General features: G+C 49.0%; 1 long non-coding RNA gene across 1 annotated transcript; it reads right to left on the bottom strand.

Moving 5' to 3' along the window:
- Positions 1-1,346: 1,346 nt before the first annotated feature.
- On the bottom strand, positions 1,347-6,978 carry LOC135185811 (uncharacterized). Its single transcript, XR_010306628.1, has 2 exons — positions 6,905-6,978; positions 1,347-1,475 (listed from the first exon to the last, which is right to left on the bottom strand). It is a non-coding gene; the product is annotated as an uncharacterized LOC135185811 (long non-coding RNA).
- Between the last annotated feature and the right edge of the window lie 248 nt (positions 6,979-7,226).

A 7,226-nucleotide genomic window follows, 5' to 3' on the forward strand; every position in this document is an offset into this window, starting at 1 on the left:
GGGTTTGACTGAGAGCATTTGGAAGGAGATCAGGTCTCACCTGCACTTGGGTCTTGGTATTTGTTTCCAAAGTTAAGGAGGCAGTCAAGGAGAACATGGAGTTGTGGTGCTTCAGCTACTCCTGATGCACTTAGCTCACTACCCTGATGGTTGCTGTGGACTGCAGAAAAAGCTGCATGTGCAGAGACATGTGTGGATGCCAGCCTGGAAAAGAGGAAGCTCTGGGGACACCTAATAGCAGCCTTCCAGTACCTGAAGGGAGTGTACAAGAAGGGTGGAGAGAGACTGCTCAAAGAGGCCTGTGGTGATAGGATGAGGGCAGTGGCTTCAAACTAGAGAAGAGCAGACTTAGGTTGGCCGTTAGGAACGAGTTCTGCACCATGCACTGAAAGAGGTTGCCCAGGAAGGTGGTTGAGGTCCTATCCCTGGTAATATTCAAGGTGAGGCTGGATGGGGCTCTGGGCAACCTAATCTGATGGAAGATATCCCTGCTGACTGCAGTGGGAATTGGATGACCTTTGTAGGTCCCTTCCAACTCAGGCCATCCTCTGGCTCTCTGATTTCCCACAGGAGGGGGTTGGTACTCAGGTTGAGTGCTGGAAAAGCTTGGCTCCAGCAGCAGGCAGGCCAGCTCTGTATCTCAGGAGATGTGATCACACTGCATGTATCACACCTGTGCTATGGCATCCACGCTTCTGAGGAAGAGAAAGAAGTGAAGTGACTGAGCAGATGTGCTGTCCTGAGCTCAGTGATAGGTGTTTGGGGGGCAGAAAGGAGGTTTCTGAGCGGGTTGGGGTGCGCTGTACCATTTGCACCCTCAGCCTTGTCATGGTGAACCTCAGCCCCTCCCTGGGACTGCACAGTAACTGTCCAGCTCACTTCACTTGTGTGTGGAGCATCTTCCAAGCCTCACTTTGTATTAAGCAGGACCTGCCACAACATCAGCATTGTGATCTCTGGCCATCCATTTCCCACTAGCATGCAGACTTTCCAAGGTGGCAAATTACAGACCCCAAATTCATCATCTCCGCGTTAAATATTTTCCAGTGCTGGAATAATTCTATCTTACCTACCACTTCATCCCTATGATTAATGGCCTTAATATTCCCCTCTCTGTACACATATATTTTGTCTGATACTGATACTATGCTGCCACCCTTAATTCCAAGTAATTTAAGGTATCCTTTCAATATTTAAACCCGATATCAGTTTCAAGTGAAATTGCAATCCGTATATTATTGAAGTCATTTTAGTCCCCCCAGTCACTTTGTGTGACATCATTGCAATTACATCCTGGCTTAATATATAGAGCACTTACTCATGAGAGACAATGAGTTAGTCAGAGGTGCAGAGTTTTCAAGGTCACTATATTGTTAATAAAGCTTGTTAAGTGACACAGGCATTAGTCACAAAGCTGAGTAAATGTAGTGATTAAGCCACTCGCAGCTCCTCACCATTCTGGTACATCCTGCCTCCTAAAGAGAAAAAAAATGGTTTAGGGCCTGATTTAAACCTACTTAAGTCAGTGGAAAAAAAAAAACCAACCCAACTCCCTGTGGCTTCACTGGTTTTCCTATCAGACTGCCACAAAACAACAGAACCACACTGGGGAAAGGAGCAGACAACAGGTGGAGAACTCAGGCGGACTCCTACATGTCAGCTCCTGCAGGCACAGCTCGTAGCTGTAACGTTCATCCCAGCAAAACAGATGGAGCTTGACCAAGCTCTAGGTGGAATTGTAATTCCATTTTATTTTCAGGCATCTCTTGCTGCAGAAAGCAGAGCACTTCCCTGCTGCAGAGAGCATGGAATGATGACTGCTTGGAGGAGAGGCTGAGGGAGCTGGGATTGGTTAGCCTGGAGAAGAGGAGGCTCAGGGGTGACCTTATTGCTGTCTACAACTACCTGAGGGGTGGTTGTGGCCAGGAGGAGGTTGCTCTCTTCTCTCAGGTGGCCAGCACCAGAACAAGAGGACACAGCCTCAGGCTGTGCCAGGGGAGATTTAGGCTGGAGGTGAGGAGAAAGTTCTTCCCTGAGAGAGTCATTGGACACTGGAATGGGCTGCCTGGGGAGGTGGTGGAGTCGCCGTCCCTGGAGCTGTTCAAGGCAAGATTGGACGTGGCACTTGGTGCCATGGTCTAGCCTTGAGCTCTGTGGTAAAGGGTTGGACTTGATGATCTATGAGGTCTCTTCCAACCTTGGTGATACTGTGACTCGAGGGGGGTTTGCTGCTCTCCCAGTGCTAGGTGTTCTTAAGTTGCTGGGTGCATGGGGCCACCTGAGAACAGACATGCAACATGCAGCCGTGCAAAGTGGGCAATAAACAGTCATCAGTGTCCAAATGGAGACACTTCAGTTGAGTGAAATCCCCTCTTAGCTCCTGTGAGAGACCAAACCACATCATCTCCCTTCCAGTGTACATGGTTGCTGCACACATTTCCACTCTATGGTGAGTCTGCATCCCGTGGGTGATTTTGTCTGGCCTGTACCTGCTCTGCCTTAGCCAGCCACCCATGCTGTGAGATCAGGTATTTGTATGATCCTTGCCAGATGAAAAGTTGGGAGGCTGGAAAGAAGATGAAGGCATTGTCAGTGCCAATATGTCCCCTACAGGATGAATCACGTCCTATGTGGGATCTCACATCTCACCTAGAATGAGACATCCTGGATACTTCCAAATCTGAGCAAATCATCCTAATTTCCCTTTGGAAATGAAATGAGAGCAACTTCAATGTCCCATTTAAGTGACCTCCTGCAAGTACTGTCTTTAGTGTGCAATGAATCACACTATCAGCATCAGGGAATCTACTTGACTAAATCTCCACTGACAGACCCAGTCCTGTGCAACCTGCTCTGGCAGGAGGGTTGGATTATATAATCTCTAGAGGTATCTTCCACACTCTGTCATTCTGTGGTTCTATTCCCATATGAGGGTCCTATATATGCAGGTTTCCACATGGTGAGATTCATTCAAAACAGTCCCACCCCAAAGCATCTCCTGCTGGGTCCAAGGCAAGAGAAAGACCAAGCTGCCAGTACACACTGCCACCAAACAGGCAGGATCCTTCTCTGGCAATGAGGAGCCACTGTAACACAGCCCTTGGGAAGCAGCCTGCCACAAAGGCAGCACAGGAATCCTCGATAAGGAGGCTGAGTCCCATGTGGAAACAAAGGAGTGGATACAAGAGAAAACATCCAGCTAAATGGACAACTTGCTTAGCAGAAACACACTTACACCAGTGTGTAAAGAAGGTGGCTGCCCTCCAGGGAGGGAGGCCTTAAATATGCTGGAAAGGAGTGGGGGACAGGTAGCACCTCAGCCAGAAAGCTGACCTGGTTAGGATCAGCAAGACCTCATTCAATATGTAAAGGGGGAGTGCCAAGAGCATGGAGCCAGGCTCTGCTGGGTGATGCCCAGTGACAGGAGAAAGGGCAAGGGATGGAAGCTGAGGCATAGAAAGTTCCATGGAAACACAAGGAGGAATTTCTTCCCTGTGAGGGTGACAGAACACTGGAACAGGCTGCCCAGTGGGGTTGTGGAGTATCCCTCTCTGGAAATAATTCACAGCCCACCTAGATGTGGCCCTTTGTGATCTGGTGGAGGTGATCCTGCTCTGGCAAGGGGGAGGTTGGTGTACCAGAGAGTAGTAATAGTTATGAATATTAATTTCTGTATGAATATTATTGATCATATCTTAGAATTATTCTTAGATACTCTTAACTAAACTTGACTGAGATCCCAGTAAGCAAATGTAGCTGGAAGAGAACAATTTTTTTGGTGATAGCCACTCTTCTTCCTCTTCTGCTTCCACATTTCTTTCCCATAATCCTAAGCTGTACACTGTAAAATCTCCAACCTTTTTTGGGTGCATTATTGTACAGTACCTGGTGCAACCCAAACTGATGCAGTGATGCTGCCACTCCTGCCTTGTGCTGCTCAGAGAACCCAGAAAGGCTGGAGGGGGGAAGAGGCAAAGGGTATGGTTCAGGCAAGTAGGTAGCAGTGCCTGAAGCAAAATGCATGTAGTGGGGAGAAGAGAATTCAGAGCCAAAGTGAAGGTGAGGGATGGTGGACATTTGGATGTGAGGATGGAGCATGTGGTGTTTACTAGTAGAGATGATATTGAAGCTGCAAGAATAGGAAAAGCAGCAGGGTTTAGCAAAGGCACAGGGTGGAAAAGGCAGGGGAAAACTGTGATGCAAGCTTTGTGTCTGAGACAAAGACAGAGAATCATGGAGTTGCAGGATGAGGGGTTGGAAAGGACCTCTGAAGATCACCAAGTCCTTGCCAGGGCAGAATCACCTAAAGCAGATCATGTAGGCAACATGTCCAGGCAGGCCTTGAAGTCTCCTCCAGAGATGGAGACTCCACCACCTCTCTGTGCAGCCTGTTCCAGTGCCCTGCCACCCTCAAAGTGACAGTGTTCCTCCCCACGTTTAGATGGAACTCCCTGTGTTCAAGTTCCTGCTCATTACCTCTTGTCTGTCACTGGGGACCACTGAGAAGAGCCAGAGACAAGGAGACACACAGGAGAGACAGGCTAGAAAGCAGCTCAGGTTTTGGTGCTTCTGAGTCTCTCTTCAGTATCCTGCTTGGAAGCTGGAAGCAGCAAATAAAGCCAACGAATGCCAGTGAAGGAGAAGAGCTTTAATGAAGCCAAACAAGAGCCTAAGGGCTGCAGAAGCTGAAAGAGATCTGCAGCCACAAAGCAGCAGGCACAGCAAACACCTGCACATCTGAGCCCCCCTAGTAAAGGAGCTCATTTTGATCACTCTGTAATGAAAGAGGTGGGGAGAAAATGCAACCTTGAAGGAGCTCGGGTGGAGAACACTGGGGAGGAGGATCAGGAAGTGCACTTCAGGCTTGTCTCAAGATCTGGGCTTACTTTGCATGAAGGTTGTGCTGGTGACATGAAATACAAATAAACTGGATGCTCCTGACAAGTCTAACCTCCACTTGCACCGCAGCTCACCTTTCCTCTGGGTCTATTTACAGATCTCAGCTATTTCAGGTGAGGATGTAAAGAGGAGCAGACTTTGACATTATTTCTTTGAATTTACCTGGCTCCATGGAATTGAGCAGAGATGAGGAGCTGCTGAAATTAAACAGACCTACAAAACTGTACCAGATGTACCAGAGATGCAAATACTGAAGATGGTCCCTGTGACATTTGGATAGTATTTGGAGAAGCTGGGTAGGATTTCAGATTCACTCTTCATCTGTACACAGGAATGCTGCAACAGCACCAGCAAGCTGTGCAGGTGGGCAAGGGAAGTTCTGGAGAAGTCCTGGCACCAGTGCTAAAACCCAGCAAGTATTAATTTCCTGTGTTTGCACAGCTCAGGAGGCTACAAGAACTTTAAGGCAGGAAAAGGTCAGAGCATTTCAGCCTGGGGTTTGTCTGGGTTTTAGCTGTTTTGCTAAGGAAAACTGCAAATTATGGAACAGCCAGAAGGAAGTTTGCTGACATTAACAACCAAGCTGCCATAACTTGCAAGCTGATCATCACCTCCTCTGTGAATCAATGTGCACCTCACTGCTGTTCAGCACTACGTAATCCACTGCCACATGAAGGGTGAGGAGCAGCATTGTGTGCTGGTGCTTTAGTCAAGAGTATCACAGTATCACAGTTATCACCAAGGTTGGAAGAGACCTCACAGATCAAGTCCAACCCTTTACCACAGAGCTCAAGGCTACACCATGGCACCAAGTGCCACGTCCAATCTTGCCTTGAACAGCTCCAGGGACGGCGACTCCACCACCTCCCCGGGCAGCCCATTCCAGTGTCCAATGACTCTCTCAGGGAAGAACTTTCTCCTCACCTCCAGCCTAAATCTCCCCTGGCACAGCCTGAGGCTGTGTCCTCTTGTTCTGGTGCTGGCCACCTGAGAGAAGAGAGCAACCTCCTCCTGGCCACAACCACCCCTCAGGTAGTTGTAGACAGCAATAAGGTCTCCCCTGAGCCTCCTCTTCTCCAGGCTAACCAATCCCAGCTCCCTCAGCCTCTCCTTGTAGGGCTGTGCTCAAGGCCTCTCACCAGTATCTGAAGACAGGAAGATTTCACCTGTGTCCTTCTCCCTGACATCTTTTGGAAGCAGTCAGCTCATACACACACTAATAATGGAAAATTAAGGCACAGGGAGCCTGGCCTGTGGAAAAAAACCTGCCTCTAAATGATTCATCAAATACTACACTGGAAGCTCACAGGTGGGCAGAGAAGTGAGTGTGGCTTGGTCCTGCCTGGCTCTGGTTTAGGGCAGAGGACAGGCAGTTTACCAAGACAGCTCTAGTCAGTGTGACAGCACAGGATTGAAAACCCAAGTGGGGTGTTTGGAGAAGAGGATGGCAGTGCTGCCATCTGCCCAGCACTTCATCAGGGGAGACGAGGTCTGGGTGATGAAAGAGAGAAAGGCTTTAGTTTGCAGTACAGTGCTTCTGGGTGATGAAAGAGAGCAGACACAAACAGAAGCCACTGGTTCACTGCCAATGAAAAGGTGAACCTTTTGTTCTACCTGCAGGGTGGCAAAGGCCAGGAAGCATCTGGTGGAACCACCAGCTGGAAAGCAGGAATGTGAACCGGCAGTGGCAGCTCTTGTTCCTCAAATGCTTTCTTGTGCCTTAGGGGTTTTGTAGCTGGTAGGCTGTTGAGAGCAGGTTTGTTTCCCTGGTATGAATGTGAGCCAGATGCTGACTTAACAGAATTCAGCTCATCTGGTAGCCTAATGTCTGTGTTTTGCTCCTATCTGGGGCTAAACTGCAGCAGTTGCTCTGTCACCCAAAGGCCCCTGCCCTGCAAAGAAGGGGATCAGGAAAAGGAGAGACACAGGTTGGAATGAAAATGGATTTGATGAAACAGTCAAACTGGTACCAATGGCCATGCAAAATACATGAAGTGCTACTCACCCAGCAAAGCTGCAGCAGCCACAACATCCAGGAAGGCAGGCACTGGGAGCAGGAGAAGCAGGAGACTCCTTTCTACCCAGCAAACTCCCCTGCACTGAGTATGATGCTGGTGATCATGGGACACACCTGTGGCCAACTCAGCTCAGCTGTCCTGGCTGACCCTGAGCTGCTGCTGGCTTGCAGCCCATGGCTGGCCTGGCATTGTGTCCCTGACACCTCGTTAAAGTGAGCCTGTGGCATCTCCATCCCAGTCTTGGTGAAAAGCTGTCAGTGTTCTCTGTCCTGTTTGGCTCTGATACCTCACTCCTGGTAGTCCAAAATG

This window comes from Pogoniulus pusillus, chromosome 23 (genome assembly GCF_015220805.1).
Source record: "Pogoniulus pusillus isolate bPogPus1 chromosome 23, bPogPus1.pri, whole genome shotgun sequence".
Classification (NCBI taxonomy): domain Eukaryota; kingdom Metazoa; phylum Chordata; class Aves; order Piciformes; family Lybiidae; genus Pogoniulus; species Pogoniulus pusillus.